This window comes from Somniosus microcephalus, unplaced genomic scaffold (genome assembly GCF_052327205.1).
Source record: "Somniosus microcephalus isolate GS21.2 unplaced genomic scaffold, FLI_Smic_1.0 unresolved_chr4, whole genome shotgun sequence".
Lineage (NCBI taxonomy): Eukaryota > Metazoa > Chordata > Chondrichthyes > Squaliformes > Somniosidae > Somniosus > Somniosus microcephalus.
The window spans coordinates 46,136,989-46,152,369 of record NW_028225182.1 but is presented as its reverse complement, the minus strand read 5'-3'; the positions used below and the strand labels follow the sequence as shown (position 1 = coordinate 46,152,369).

At 45.2% G+C, this 15,381-nt stretch overlaps 9 non-coding genes across 9 annotated transcripts; all 9 read right to left on the bottom strand.

The window, feature by feature from the left end:
* Positions 1-2,515: 2,515 nt before the first annotated feature.
* On the bottom strand, positions 2,516-2,598 carry trnal-cag (transfer RNA leucine (anticodon CAG)). The gene has a single exon. It is a non-coding gene; the product is annotated as a tRNA-Leu (tRNA).
* Positions 2,599-3,283: 685 nt separating this feature from the next.
* trnav-cac (transfer RNA valine (anticodon CAC)) lies at positions 3,284-3,356 on the bottom strand. The gene has a single exon. It is a non-coding gene; the product is annotated as a tRNA-Val (tRNA).
* Positions 3,357-3,923: 567 nt separating this feature from the next.
* Positions 3,924-3,995, bottom strand: trnaw-cca (transfer RNA tryptophan (anticodon CCA)). The gene has a single exon. It is a non-coding gene; the product is annotated as a tRNA-Trp (tRNA).
* Positions 3,996-6,920: 2,925 nt separating this feature from the next.
* On the bottom strand, positions 6,921-7,003 carry trnal-cag (transfer RNA leucine (anticodon CAG)). Its single transcript has one exon. It is a non-coding gene; the product is annotated as a tRNA-Leu (tRNA).
* A 685-nt stretch (positions 7,004-7,688) lies between these two features.
* trnav-cac (transfer RNA valine (anticodon CAC)) lies at positions 7,689-7,761 on the bottom strand. Its single transcript has one exon. It is a non-coding gene; the product is annotated as a tRNA-Val (tRNA).
* A 567-nt stretch (positions 7,762-8,328) lies between these two features.
* On the bottom strand, positions 8,329-8,400 carry trnaw-cca (transfer RNA tryptophan (anticodon CCA)). Its single transcript has one exon. It is a non-coding gene; the product is annotated as a tRNA-Trp (tRNA).
* A 2,925-nt stretch (positions 8,401-11,325) lies between these two features.
* Positions 11,326-11,408, bottom strand: trnal-cag (transfer RNA leucine (anticodon CAG)). The gene has a single exon. It is a non-coding gene; the product is annotated as a tRNA-Leu (tRNA).
* A 685-nt stretch (positions 11,409-12,093) lies between these two features.
* Positions 12,094-12,166, bottom strand: trnav-cac (transfer RNA valine (anticodon CAC)). The gene has a single exon. It is a non-coding gene; the product is annotated as a tRNA-Val (tRNA).
* Positions 12,167-12,733: 567 nt separating this feature from the next.
* On the bottom strand, positions 12,734-12,805 carry trnaw-cca (transfer RNA tryptophan (anticodon CCA)). Its single transcript has one exon. It is a non-coding gene; the product is annotated as a tRNA-Trp (tRNA).
* Positions 12,806-15,381: the final 2,576 nt, after the last annotated feature.

The following is a 15,381-nucleotide window of genomic DNA, read 5'->3' as shown; positions in this document are numbered from 1 at the left end:
CGGGCCGGAGCCACCAGGTACCTGACTGCAATCAGCGACAATGAAATATAGTTCCAACTAGCCCGGCTAGCTCAACCGATAGAGCGGTGAGACTCTTAATTTCCGGGTCGGGGGTTCGAGCCCCACGTTGGGCGATATTTACTTTGTTAAGCTGATATGTTGCTTTCAAAGCGTCATTAATTGAGCGATAACCTTGTTTTGCACAATGAAAGAAATGCGAACTGAGAAAATACTGCAGATGCTGGAAATCTGAATTGAAACAGAAAATGCTGGAGATACTCAGCAGGTCAGGCAGCTTCTGCGAAGAGACAAACAGAGTTAACCTTTCGTCAGAACTGGAAGAAAGAGGTAATTGAACAGATTTTTAAGCAAGTGTAGGGGATTCTATGAGATCATGGCTGATCTCCTGCCTCAATTCCATTCACCGGCCCTATCGCCATATCCCTTGATGCCCTTACCAGTCAGAAATCTACCGACTTCTGTTTTGAACATACCCAATGATTGAGCCTCCACAGCCCTCTGGAGTAGAGAATTCAAAATATTCACCACCCTCTGTGTGCAGAAATTTCTTCTCCTCTCAGTCCTGAATGGCCTAACCTTTATCCTGAGGCTGTGGCCCCTGGTTCTAGACTGCCCAGCCAAGGGAAACTTTCTCCCAGCATCCACCCGATCAAACCCTGTAATAATTTTGCATGCGTAATGAGATCCCCTCTCATTCTTCCGAATTCAAGAGATTGCAGGCCTAGTTTACACAATCTCTTCTCATACGAGGTCAGTGACAGTCTTGCAAATGGTGACTTGATATTCGGTAGTGGGGTCATGATCCAGGCGGAGGTAGGAGGAGGTGTTGGAGAGTTGGCGTACAGCTTCCGCTAGGCAGAGGTCGGTTCGCCAAACAGCAACAGCACCACCCTTGTCAGCAGGTTTTGTGCTTTGCATGTTAACTGTTAACTGTTACCCATATCTCATTTTACACAATATATGGGCTACTCCAGCTCCTAATTCTTTTGTTCTTAGTTGTTATTTCCTCACACAGGAGAGCAATCTCGCCCCTGGACAAGCAGAAGGAGCAAATTCCAGCAAAATGATTCCGCAAACGTTATAACTGCTACACTGTGGAACCGTCTCCACTTTCAGTACCAGGTCAGATGGAAATGTTAAAATTTTTTGAGGATGCAACTGGTAGACTAGATAAGGGAGAACCAGTGGATGTGGTGTATTTGGACTTTCAGAAGGCTTTCGATAAGGTCCCACATAAGAGATTGGTGTGCAAAGTTAAAGCACATGGGATCGGGGGTAAGGTACTGACTTGGATAGAGAACTGGTTGGCAGACAGGAAGCAAAGAGTATGTCTAAACGGGTATTTTTCCAAGTGGCAGGCAGTTACTCGTGGAGTAGGGCAGGGATAAGTGCTAGGACCCCAGCTACTCACAATATATATTAATGATCTAGAAGGTTGAACTAGATATAATAACTCCAAGTTTGCAGACGACACAAAGCTGGGTGGGCATGTGTGCTGTGAGGAGGATGCAGAGAAACTCCAGTATGATATGGACAGGTTAGGTGATTTAGCAGAAGCATGGCAGATGCAGTATAATGTGGATAAATGTGAGGTTATCAACTTTGGTGGCAAAAACAGGAAGACAGCTTATTATCAGAATGTCAATAGATTGGGAAAAGGGGAACTGCAATGAGACCTGGGTGTCCGTGTACACCAATCGCTGAAGGTAAGCATGCAGGTGCAGCAGGTGGTTAAGAAGGCAAATGTTGGCCTTTATAGTGAGAGGCTTCGAGTACAGGAGCAAGGATGTCTTGCTGCAGTTGTACAAGGCCTTGGTGAGACCATACCTTGAGTATTGTGTGCAGCTTTGGTCACCTTATCTGAGGAAGGATGTTCTTGCCATGGAGGGAGTGCAGCGAAGATTCACCAGACTGATACATGGGATGGCAGGAATGACGTATGAAGACAGATTGAGATGATTTGGCTTTTATTCGCTAGAGTTTAGAAGAACGAGAGGGGATCTCATTGAAACTTACAAAATTCTAACAGGACTAGACACACTAGATGCAGGAAGAATGATGCCGATGGTGCGGGAATCCAGAACCAGCGGTCACAGTCTAAGGATAAGGGGTAAGCCACTTAGGGCTGAGATGAGGAGGAATTTCTTCACCCAGAGAGTGGTGAACCTGTTGAATTCTGTACCACAGAAGGCAGTTGAGGCCAATTCATTAAATATATTCAAGAAGGAGTTAGATATATTTCTTAAGGCTAAAGAGATAACGGGATATGGGGAGAAAGCAGGGACAGGGTACTGAATGTGGATGATCAGCCATGATCTCATTAAATGGCGGAGCAGACTCGACGGGCCGAATGGCCTACTCCTGCTCCTATCTTCTATGTTTCTATGTGAATGGAGCAGGTGAACTGCTGAATCCCACTTTTAAGGGATGTCCCAAAGTGCTTGACAGTGGTGTGAAAATAAATGAGTTCCGCTTGGTAATTCAAAGTAAAGACTGTCAGAAGTGGGATTCGAACCCACGCCTCCAGAGGAGACTGCGACCTGAACGCAGCGCCTTAGACCGCTCGGCCATCCTGACTCGCTTCATGAATTTCTGCATCTCATCACTTCCACATGAAGAACGTTTCCGTCCGGGTGCTTGTTCAATGCTGTTGAAGGCTCAGTGACCGGGATATCATCTCCCCCGGGGTTTTCCTGAGCTTGTGCTCGGTGTATGGGGAGGTTTGTCCCGGGTCCCTATTATCTTGCAGCTCCAGGGATGGGCAGTATCAATCTGAGCTCTGGAGCTGGGGAGAAGCGAATAATTAATGGGTTTGTTTTCGGGCCTGAAATGCGGCTTTGATCTGTTGGTATTAACCGAGGCCGGGGCTGCGAGATATTTCAGTTTGTTCACGTTTAATCAGAGGAATATCCGCAGTCAGGAGCTGAAAAGGACCAAGAGCTGAAAAAACACCAGAAAAAGGATAAGAAATATCAGCAATTGTGATCAACTCTTTAATGTGTGTTCTGGTAGTTTAGTGGTTTAATTGTTTTAATCAACATTCATTAACCGAAAGCGTTGTTTTGCAGAATGAAATAAATGCTCACAGTAAGGGACAGTCGAAAGTTGAGTAATTTAACTTTAATAATTTGTGAAAGTTTATTCATTGACGAAGATTTATACCCTATCAGAATTTACGCACTGTGTATTTTAGGAGTCTGCTTTAAATTGTTCGTTGCTCCTGACACAAGAAACCTGTTAAATTTATTTCACAGAAAAGTAATGTTTCCGCCCGGGCTCGAACCGGGGATCTTTCGCGTGTGAGGCGAACGTGATAACCGCTACACTACGGAAACCTCTGCTGAATTGAGCATCGAGAAAGCACTGCTCAGACAGAAGGGACACTACAGAATCGCTCTTTCTGCAATGATTTCCTTTCACTGGCATTTCTCTGACCGAACTGCACAAGTCAAAAATGTTCCTTTCAAACTCATTAAACTGTCGAATTTCCTTCCCTCTGGTTTAACCCAGGCGTTTAACTTGTTCTGCAAACCATGAACCAGGTTCACCTGAATTCCAAGGTGTGTAAGGAAATCAAGCTTCAAAAGCCCTTTCATTAACCACAGGGATTCAGGCAATTTTCTGATCGCAAAGCGTTTTCTCACCTTGTCAATATCTCTCGTCTATTTGCCGGTGTTTCCCGATTCTGCCTGTCTCTCTGGCTCTGTTTATTCTGTGTGACCACCTGCAGGTTGATTTTGAGCGAATACCTGTGCTTGTGTTTTGTCACATTAAATAAATGAGGAATTGTGGCGCTTCTCTCCCTGACACTGGGGAAAGAGTGAGACAGTCTTTGGAGCAAGTGTCTGGTTATTGTGAAACGGCAAAGAAAACAATAATTCTGGAATTACCCGGAAAAACAGTGACCCCGACGTGATTTGAACACGCAGCCTTCTGATCTGGAGTCAGACGCGCTACCGTTGCGCCACGAGGCCCTACAATCTAAACCGCGCTGTTTTTATATACACACGTTCCACAAACACTGTTTCATTCCTCCTGCCTTCTCCTGATTCCTCAGTGTCATGCACAGAGGCGCCTCATGCCCTCATTTGTTTAACGTAACAAGCAGACACAAACACAGGTATTCCTTCAAAATCAACCCGCAGGTGGCCACAGACACAATAAACAGAGCCAGAGAGAAAGACAGAATCGGGAATCTCCGGGAAATAGACAAGATATATTGACAAGGACTAAAGCGTTTTGCGATCAGAAAATTGCCTGAACCCCTGTGGTTAATGAAAGGGATTATTGCTGCTTGAGTTCCTTATACGCCTTGGGCTTCTGGAGAACTTGTTTCGTAGTTTGCAGAAATGCGGCTCAGACATGCTGTTGTGACCGGGCCGGAGCCACCAGGTACCTGACTGCAATCAGCGACAATGAAATGCAGTTTTAACAGGCCCGGCTAGCTCAGTCGGCAAAGCATGAGACTCTTCATCTTAGAGTTCGCGGGTTCGAGCTCCCAGGTTGAGCGGTATTTATTTTGTTGAACTTTTATGTTGCTTTCAAAGCGTCATTAATTGAGCGATAACCTTGTTTTGCACAATGAAAGAAATGCGAACTGAGAAAATACTGCAGAAATTGGAAATCTGAATTGAAACAGAAAATGCTGGAGATACTCAGCAGGTCAGGCAGCTTCTGCGAAGAGATAAACAGAGTTAACGTTTCAGGTCGATAAACTTTCGTCAGAACTGGAAAAAAGAGGTAATGGAACAGATTTTTAAGCAACTGTAGGGGATTCTATGAGATCATGGCTGATCTCCTGCCTCAATTCCATTCACCGGCCCTATTGCCATATCTCTTGATTCCCTTACCAGTCAGAAATCTACCGACTTCTGTTTTGAACATACGCAATGACTGAGCCTCCACAGCCCTCTGGGGTAGAGAATTCCAAAGATTCACCACCCTCTGTGTGAAGAAATTTCTTCTCCTCTCAGTCCTGAATGGCCTAACCTTTATCCTGAGGCTGTGGCCCCTGGTTCTAGACTTCCCGGCCAAGGGAAACATTCTCCCAGCATCCAACCGATCAAACCCTGTAATAATTTTGCATGCTTAATGAGATCCCCTCTCATTCTTCCGAATTCAAGAGACTGCAGTCCTAGTTTACTCAATCTCTTCTCATACGAGGTCAGTGACAGTCTTGCAAATGGTGACTTGATATTCGGTCGTGGGGTCATGGTCCAGGTGGAGGTAGGAGGAGGTGTTGGAGAGTTGGCGTACAGCTTCTGCTAGGTAGCGGTCGGTTCACCAAACAGCAACAGCACCACCCTTGTCAGCAGGTTTTGTGCTTTGCATGTTAACTGTTAACTGTTACCCATATCTCATTTTACACAATATATGGGCTACTCCAGCTCCTAATTCGTTTGTTCTTAGTTGTTATTTCCTCACACAGGAGAGCAATCTCGCCCCTGGACAAGCAGAAGGAGCAAGTTCCAACCAAATGGTTCCGCAAACGTGAAAACAGCTACACTGTGGAACCGTCTCCACTTTCAGTACCAGGTCAGATGGAAATGTTAAAATTTTTTGAGGATGTAACTGGTAGAATAGATAAGGGAGAACCAGTGGATGTGGTGTATTTGGACTTTCAGAAGGCTTTCGATAAGGTCCCACATAAGAGATTGGTGTGCAAAGTTAAAGCACATGGGATCGGGGGTAAGGTACTGACTTGGATAGAGAACTGGTTGGCAGACAGGAAGCAAAGAGTATGTCTAAACGGGTATGTTTCCAAGTGGCAGGCAGTTACTCGTGGGGTAGGGCAGGGATAAGTGCTAGGACCCCAGCTACTCACAATATATATGAATGATCTAGAAGGTTGAACTTGATATAATAACTCCAAGTTTGCAGACGACACAAAGCTGGGTGGGCATGTGTGCTGTGAGGAGGATGCAGAGAAACTCCAGTATGATATGGACAGGTTAGGTGATTTAGCAGAAGCATGGCAGATGCAGTATAATGTGGATAAATGTGAGGTTATCAACTTTGGTGGCAAAAGCAGGAAGACAGCTTATTATCAGAATGTCAATAGATTGGGAAAAGTGGAACTGCAATGAGACCTGGGTGTCCGTGTACACCAATCGCCGAAGGTAAGCATGCAGGTGCAGCAGGTGGTTAAGAAGGCAAATGTTGGCCTTTATAGTGAGAGGTTTCGAGTACAGGAGCAAGGATGTCTTGCTGCAGTTGTACAAGGCCTTGGTGAGACCATACCTTGAGTATTGTGTGCAGCTTTGGTCACCTTATCTGAGGAAGGATGTTCTTGCCATGGAGGGAGTGCAGCGAAGATTCACCAGACTGATACATGGGATGGGAGGAATGACGTATGAAGACAGATTGAGATGATTTGGCTTATATTCGCTAGAGTTTAGAAGAACGAGAGGGGATCTCATTGAAACTTACAAAATTCTAACAGGACTAGACACACTAGATGCAGGAAGAATGATCCCGATGGTGCGGGAATCCAGAACCAGCGGTCACAGTCTAAGGATAAGGGGTAAGCCACTTAGGGCTGATATGAGGAGGAATTTCTTCACCCAGAGAGTGGTGAACCTGTTGAATTCTGTACCACAGAAGGCAGTTGAGGCCAATTCATTAAATATATTCAAGAAGGAGTTAGATATATTTCTTAAGGCTAAAGAGATAACGGGATATGGGGAGAAAGCAGGGACAGGGTACTGAATGTGGATGATCAGCCATGATCTCATTAAATGGCGGAGCAGGCTCGACGGGCCGAATGGCCTACTCCTGCTCCTATCTTCTATGTGAATGGAGCAGGTGAACTGCTGAATCCCACTTTTAAGGGATGTCCCAAAGTGCTTGACCGTGGTGTGAAAATAAATGAGTTCCGCTTGGTAATTCAAAGTAAAGACTGTCAGAAGTGGGATTCGAACCCACGCCTCCAGAGGAGACTGCGACCTGAACGCAGCGCCTTAGACCGCTCGGCCATCCTGACTCGCTTCATGAATTTCTGCATCTCATCACTTCCACATGAAGAACGTTTCCGTCCGGGTGCTTGTTCAATGCTGTTGAAGGCTCAGTGACCGGGATATCATCTCCCCCGGGGTTTTCCTGAGCTTGTGCTCGGTGTATGGGGATGTTTGTCCCGGGTCCCTATTATCTTGCAGCTCCAGGGATGGGCAGTATCAATCTGAGCTCTGGAGCTGGGGAGAAGCGAATAATTAATGGGTTTGTTTTCGGGCCTGAAATGCGGCTTAGATCTGTTGGTATTAACCGAGGCCGGGGCTGCGAGATATTTCAGTTTGTTCACGTTTAATCAGAGGAATATCCGCAGTCAGGAGCTGAAAAGGACCAAGAGCTGAAAAAACACCAGAAAAAAGATAAGAAATATCAGCAATTGTGATCAACTCTTTAATGTGTGTTCTGGTAGTTTAGTGGTTTAATTGTTTTAATCAACATTCATTAACCGAAAGCGTTGTTTTGCAGAATGAAATAAATGCTCACAGTAAGGGACAGTCGAAAGTTGAGTAATTTAACTTTAATAATTTGTGAAAGTTTATTCATTGACGAAGATTTATACCCTATCAGAATTTACGCACTGTGTATTTTAGGAGTCTGCTTTAAATTGTTCGTTGCTCCTGACACAAGAAACCTGTTAAATTTATTTCACAGAAAAATAATGTTTCCGCCCGGGCTCGAACCGGGGACCTTTCGCGTGTGAGGCGAACGTGATAACCGCTACACTACGGAAACCTCTGCTGAATTGAGCATCGAGAAAGCACTGTTCAGACAGAAGGGACACTACAGAATCGCTCTTTCTGCAATGATTTCCTTTCACTGGCATTTCTCTGACCGAACTGCACAAGTCAAAAATGTTCCTTTCAAACTCATTAAACTGTCGAATTTCCTTCCCTCTGGTTTAACCCAGGCGTTTAACTTGTTCTGCAAACCATGAACCAGGTTCACCTGAATTCCAAAGTGTGTAAGGAAATCAAGCTTCAAAAGCCCTTTCATTAACCACAGGGATTCAGGCAATTTTCTGATCGCAAAGCGTTTTCTCATCTTGTCAATATCTCTCGTCTATTTGCCGGTGTTTCCCGATTCTGCCTGTCTCTCTGGCTCTGTTTATTCTGTGTGACCACCTGCAGGTTGATTTTGAGCGAATACCTGTGCTTGTGTTTTGTCACATTAAATAAATGAGGAATTGTGGCGCTTCTCTCCCTGACACTGGGGAAAGAGTGAGACAGTCTTTGGAGCAAGTGTCTGGTTATTGTGAAACGGCAAAGAAAACAATAATTCTGGAATTACCCGGAAAAACAGTGACCCCGACGTGATTTGAACACGCAGCCTTCTGATCTGGAGTCAGACGCGCTAACGTTGCGCCACGAGGCCCTACAATCTAAACCGCTCTGTTTTTATATACACACGTTCCACAAACACTGTTTCATTCCTCCTGCCTTCTCCTGATTCCTCAGTGTCATGCACAGAGGCGCCTCATGCCCTCATTTGTTTAACGTAACAAGCAGACACAAACACAGGTATTCCTTCAAAATCAACCCGCAGGTGGCCACAGACACAATAAACAGAGCCAGAGAGAAAGACAGAATCGGGAATCTCCGGGAAATAGACAAGATATATTGACAAGGACTAAAGCGTTTTGCGATCAGAAAATTGCCTGAACCCCTATGGTTAATGAAAGGGATTATTGCTGCTTGAGTTCCTTATACGCCTTGGGCTTCTGGAGAACTTGTTTCGTAGTTTGCAGAAATGCGGCTCAGACATCCTGTTGTGACCGGGCCGGAGCCACCAGGTACCTGACTGCAATCAGCGACAATGAAATGCAGTTTTAACAGGCCTGGCTAGCTCAGTCGGTAAAGCATGAGACTCTTAATCTTAGAGTTCGCGGGTTCGAGCTCCCAGGTTGAGCGGTCTTTATTTTGTTGAACTTTTATGTTGCTTTCAAAGCGTCATTAATTGAGCGATAACCTTGTTTTGCACAATGAAAGAAATGCGAACTGAGAAAATACTGCAGAAGCTGGAAATCTGAATTGAAACAGAAAATGCTGGAGATACTCAGCAGGTCAGGCAGCTTCTGCGAAGAGATAAACAGAGTTAACGTTTCAGGTCGATAACCTTTCGTCAGAACTGGAAAAAAGAGGTAATGGAACAGATTTTTAAGCAACTGTAGGGGATTCTATGAGATCATGGCTGATCTCCTGCCTCAATTCCATTCACCGGCCCTATTGCCATATCTCTTGATGCCCTTACCAGTCAGAAATCTACCGACTTCTGTTTTGAACATACGCAATGACTGAGCCTCCACAGCCCTCTGGGGTAGAGAATTCCAAAGATTCACCACCCTCTGTGTGAAGAAATTTCTTCTCCTCTCAGTCCTGAATGGCCTAACCTTTATCCTGAGGCTGTGGCCCCTGGTTCTAGACTTCCCGGCCAAGGGAAACATTCTCCCAGCATCCAACCGATCAAACCCTGTAATAATTTTGCATGCTTAATGAGATCCCCTCTCATTCTTCCGAATTCAAGAGACTGCAGTCCTAGTTTACTCAATCTCTTCTCATGCGAGGTCAGTGACAGTCTTGCAAATGGTGACTTGATATTCGGTAGTGGGGTCATGGTCCAGGTGGAGGTAGGAGGAGGTGTTGGAGAGTTGGCGTACAGCTTCTGCTAGGTAGCGGTCGGTTCACCAAACAGCAACAGCACCACCCTTGTCAGCAGGTTTTGTGCTTTGCATGTTAACTGTTAACTGTTACCCATATCTCATTTTACACAATATATGGGCTACTCCAGCTCCTAATTCGTTTGTTCTTAGTTGTTATTTCCTCACACAGGAGAGCAATCTCGCCCCTGGACAAGCAGAAGGAGCAAGTTCCAACCAAATGGTTCCGCAAACGTGATAACAGCTACACTGTGGAACCGTCTCCACTTTCAGTACCAGGTTAGATGGAAATGTTAAAATTTTTTGAGGATGTAACTTGTAGAATAGATAAGGGAGAACCAGTGGATGTGGTGTATTTGGACTTTCAGAAGGCTTTCGATAAGGTCCCACATAAGAGATTGGTGTGCAAAGTTAAAGCACATGGGATCGGGGGTAAGGTACTGACTTGGATAGAGAACTCGTTGGCAGACAGGAAGCAAAGAGTATGTCTAAACGTGTATTTTTCCAAGTGGCAGGCAGTTACTCGTGGGGTAGGGCAGGGATAAGTGCTAGGACCCCAGCTACTCACAATATATATGAATGATCTAGAAGGTTGAACTTGATATAATAACTCCAAGTTTGCAGACGACACAAAGCTGGGTGGGCATGTGTGCTGTGAGGAGGATGCAGAGAAACTCCAGTATGATATGGACAGGTTAGGTGATTTAGCAGAAGCATGGCAGATGCAGTATAATGTGGATACATGTGAGGTTATCAACTTTGGTGGCAAAAGCAGGAAGACAGCTTATTATCAGAATGTCAATAGATTGGGAAAAGGGGAACTGCAATGAGACCTGGGTGTCCGTGTACACCAATCGCTGAAGGTAAGCATGCAGGTGCAGCAGGTGGTTAAGAAGGCAAATGTTGGCCTTTATAGTGAGAGGTTTCGAGTACAGGAGCAAGGATGTCTTGCTGCAGTTGTACAAGGCCTTGGTGAGACCATACCTTGAGTATTGTGTGCAGCTTTGGTCACCTTATCTGAGGAAGGATGTTCTTGCCATGGAGGGAGTGCAGCGAAGATTCACCAGACTGATACATGGGATGGCAGGAATGACGTATGAAGACAGATTGAGATGATTTGGCTTATATTCGCTAGAGTTTAGAAGAACGAGAGGGGATCTCATTGAAACTTACAAAATTCTAACAGGGCTAGACACACTAGATGCAGGAAGAATGATCCCGATGGTGCGGGAATCCAGAACCAGCGGTCACAGTCTAAGGATAAGGGGTAAGCCACTTAGGGCTGAGATGAGGAGGAATTTCTTCACCCAGAGAGTGGTGAACCTGTTGAATTCTGTACCACAGAAGGCAGTTGAGGCCAATTCATTAAATATATTCAAGAAGGAGTTAGATATATTTCTTAAGGCTAAAGAGATAACGGGATATGGGGAGAAAGCAGGGACAGGGTACTGAATGTGGATGATCAGCCATGATCTCATTAAATGGCGGAGCAGGCTCGACGGGCCGAATGGCCTACTCCTGCTCCTATCTTCTATGTGAATGGAGCAGGTGAACTGCTGAATCCCACTTTTAAGGGATGTCCCAAAGTGCTTGACAGTGGTGTGAAAATAAATGAGTTCCGCTTGGTAATTCAAAGTAAAGACTGTCAGAAGTGGGATTCGAACCCACGCCTCCAGAGAAGACTGCGACCTGAACGCAGCGCCTTAGACCGCTCGGCCATCCTGACTCGCTTCATGAATTTCTGCATCTCATCACTTCCACATGAAGAACGTTTCCGTCCGGGTGCTTGTTCAATGCTGTTGAAGGCTCAGTGACCGGGATATCATCTCCCCCGGGGTTTTCCTGAGCTTGTGCTCGGTGTATGGGGATGTTTGTCCCGGGTCCCTATTATCTTGCAGCTCCAGGGATGGGCAGTATCAATCTGAGCTCTAGAGCTGGGGAGAAGCGAATAATTAATGGGTTTGTTTTCGGGCCTGAAATGCGGCTTAGATCTGTTGGTATTAACCGAGGCCGGGGCTGCGAGATATTTCAGTTTGTTCACGTTTAATCAGAGGAATATCTGCAGTCAGGAGCTGAAAAGGACCAAGAGCTGAAAAAACACCAGAAAAAAGATAAGAAATATCAGCAATTGTGATCAACTCTTTAATGTGTGTTCTGGTAGTTTAGTGGTTTAATTGTTTCAATCAACATTCATTAACCGAAAGCGTTGTTTTGCAGAATGAAATAAATGCTCACAGTAAGGGACAGTCGAAAGTTGAGTAATTTAACTTTAATAATTTGTGAAAGTTTATTCATTGACGAAGATTTATACCCTATCAGAATTTACGCACTGTGTATTTTAGGAGTCTGCTTTAAATTGTTCGTTGCTCCTGACACAAGAAACCTGTTAAATTTATTTCACAGAAAAATAATGTTTCCGCCCGGGCTCGAACCGGGGACCTTCCGCGTGTGAGGCGAACGTGATAACCGCTACACTACGGAAACCTCTGCTTATTTGAGCATCGAGAAAGCACTGTTCAGACAGAAGGGACACTACAGAATCGCTCTTTCTGCAATGATTTCCTTTCACTGGCATTTCTCTGACCGAACTGCACAAGTCAAAAATGTTCCTTTCAAACTCATTAAACTGTCGAATTTCCTTCCCTCTGGTTTAACCCAGGCGTTTAACTTGTTCTGCAAACCATGAACCAGGTTCACCTGAATTCCAAGGTGTGTAAGGAAATCAAGCTTCAAAAGCCCTTTCATTAACCACAGGGATTCAGGCAATTTTCTGATCGCAAAGCGTTTTCTCACCTTGTCAATATCTCTCGTCTATTTGCCGGTGTTTCCCGATTCTGCCTGTCTCTCTGGCTCTGTTTATTCTGTGTGACCACCTGCAGGTTGATTTTGAGCGAATACCTGTGCTTGTGTTTTGTCACATTAAATAAATGAGGAATTGTGGCGCTTCTCTCCCTGACACTGGGGAAAGAGTGAGACAGTCTTTGGAGCAAGTGTCTGGTTATTGTGAAACGGCAAAGAAAACAATAATTCTGGAATTACCCGGAAAAACAGTGACCCCGACGTGATTTGAACACGCAGCCTTCTGATCTGGAGTCAGACGCGCTACCGTTGCGCCACGAGGCCCTACAATCTAAACCGCGCTGTTTTTATATACACACGTTCCACAAACACTGTTTCATTCCTCCTGCCTTCTCCTGATTCCTCAGTGTCATGCACAGAGGCGCCTCATGCCCTCATTTGTTTAACGTAACAAGCAGACACAAACACAGGTATTCCTTCAAAATCAACCCGCAGGTGGCCACAGACACAATAAACAGAGCCAGAGAGAAAGACAGAATCGGGAATCTCCGGGAAATAGACAAGATATATTGACAAGGACTAAAGCGTTTTGCGATCAGAAAATTGCCTGAACCCCTGTGGTTAATGAAAGGGATTATTGCTGCTTGAGTTCCTTATACGCCTTGGGCTTCTGGAGAACTTGTTTCGTAGTTTGCAGAAATGCGGCTCAGACATGCTGTTGTGACCGGGCCGGAGCCACCAGGTACCTGACTGCAATCAGCGATAACGAAATGCAGTTTTAACAGGCCCGGCTAGCTCAGTCGGTAAAGCATGAGACTCTTCATCTTAGAGTTCGCGGGTTCGAGCTCCCAGGTTGAGCGGTATTTATTTTGTTGAACTTTTATGTTGCTTTCAAAGCGTCATTAATTGAGCGATAACCTTGTTTTGCACAATGAAAGAAATGCGAACTGAGAAAATACTGCAGAAGCTGGAAATCTGAATTGAAACAGAAAATGCTGGAGATACTCAGCAGGTCAGGCAGCTTCTGCGAAGAGATAAACAGAGTTAACGTTTCAGGTCGATAACCTTTCGTCAGAACTGGAAAAAAGAGGTAATGGAACAGATTTTTAAGCAACTGTAGGGGATTCTATGAGATCATGGCTGATCTCCTGCCTCAATTCCATTCACCGGCCCTATTGCCATATCTCTTGATGCCCTTACCAGTCAGAAATCTACCGACTTCTGTTTTGAACATACGCAATGACTGAGCCTCCACAGCCCTCTGGGGTAGAGAATTCCAAAGATTCACCACCCTCTGTGTGAAGAAATTTCTTCTCCTCTCAGTCCTGAATGGCCTAACCTTTATCCTGAGGCTGTGGCCCCTGGTTCTAGACTTCCCGGCCAAGGGAAACATTCTCCCAGCATCCAACCGATCAAACCCTGTAATAATTTTGCATGCTTAATGAGATCCCCTCTCATTCTTCCGAATTCAAGAGACTGCAGTCCTAGTTTACTCAATCTCTTCTCATACGAGGTCAGTGACAGTCTTGCAAATGGTGACTTGATATTCGGTAGTGGGGTCATGGTCCAGGTGGAGGTAGGAGGAGGTGTTGGAGAGTTGGCGTACAGCTTCTGCTAGGTAGCGGTCGGTTCACCAAACAGCAACAGCACCACCCTTGTCAGCAGGTTTTGTGCTTTGCATGTTAACTGTTAACTGTTACCCATATCTCATTTTACACAATATATGGGCTACTCCAGCTCCTAATTCGTTTGTTCTTAGTTGTTATTTCCTCACACAGGAGAGCAATCTCGCCCCTGGACAAGCAGAAGGAGCAAGTTCCAACCAAATGGTTCCGCAAACGTGATAACAGCTACACTGTGGAACCGTCTCCTCTTTCAGTACCAGGTCAGATGGAAATGTTAAAATTTTTTGAGGATGTAACTGGTAGAATAGATAAGGGAGAACCAGTGGATGTGGTGTATTTGGACTTTCAGAAGGCTTTCGATAAGGTCCCACATAAGAGATTGGTGTGCAAAGTTAAAGCACATGGGATCGGGGGTAAGGTACTGACTTGGATAGAGAACTGGTTGGCAGACAGGAAGCAAAGAGTATGTCTAAACGGGTATGTTTCCAAGTGGCAGGCAGTTACTCGTGGGGTAGGGCAGGGATAAGTGCTAGGACCCCAGCTACTCACAATATATTTGAATGATCTAGAAGGTTGAACTTGATATAATAACTCCAAGTTTGCAGACGACACAAAGCTGGGTGGGCATGTGTGCTGTGAGGAGGATGCAGAGAAACTCCAGTATGATATGGACAGGTTAGGTGATTTAGCAGAAGCATGGCAGATGCAGTATAATGTGGATAAATGTGAGGTTATCAACTTTGGTGGCAAAAGCAGGAAGACAGCTTATTATCAGAATGTCAATAGATTGGGAAAAGGGGAACTGCAATGAGACCTGGGTGTCCGTGTACACCAATCACTGAAGGTAAGCATGCAGGTGCAGCAGGTGGTTAAGAAGGCAAATGTTGGCCTTTATAGTGAGAGGTTTCGAGTACAGGAGCAAGGATGTCTTGCTGCAGTTGTACAAGGCCTTGGTGAGACCATACCTTGAGTATTGTGTGCAGCTTTGGTCACCTTATCTGAGGAAGGATGTTCTTGCCATGGAGGGAGTGCAGCGAAGATTCACCAGACTGATACATGGGATGGGAGGAATGACGTATGAAGACAGATTGAGATGATTTGGCTTATATTCGCTAGAGTTTAGAAGAACGAGAGGGGATCTCATTGAAACTTACAAAATTCTAACAGGACTAGACACACTAGATGCAGGAAGAATGATCCCGATGGTGCGGGAATCCAGAACCAGCGGTCACAGTCTAAGGATAAGGGGTAAGCCACTTAGGGCTGAGATGAGGA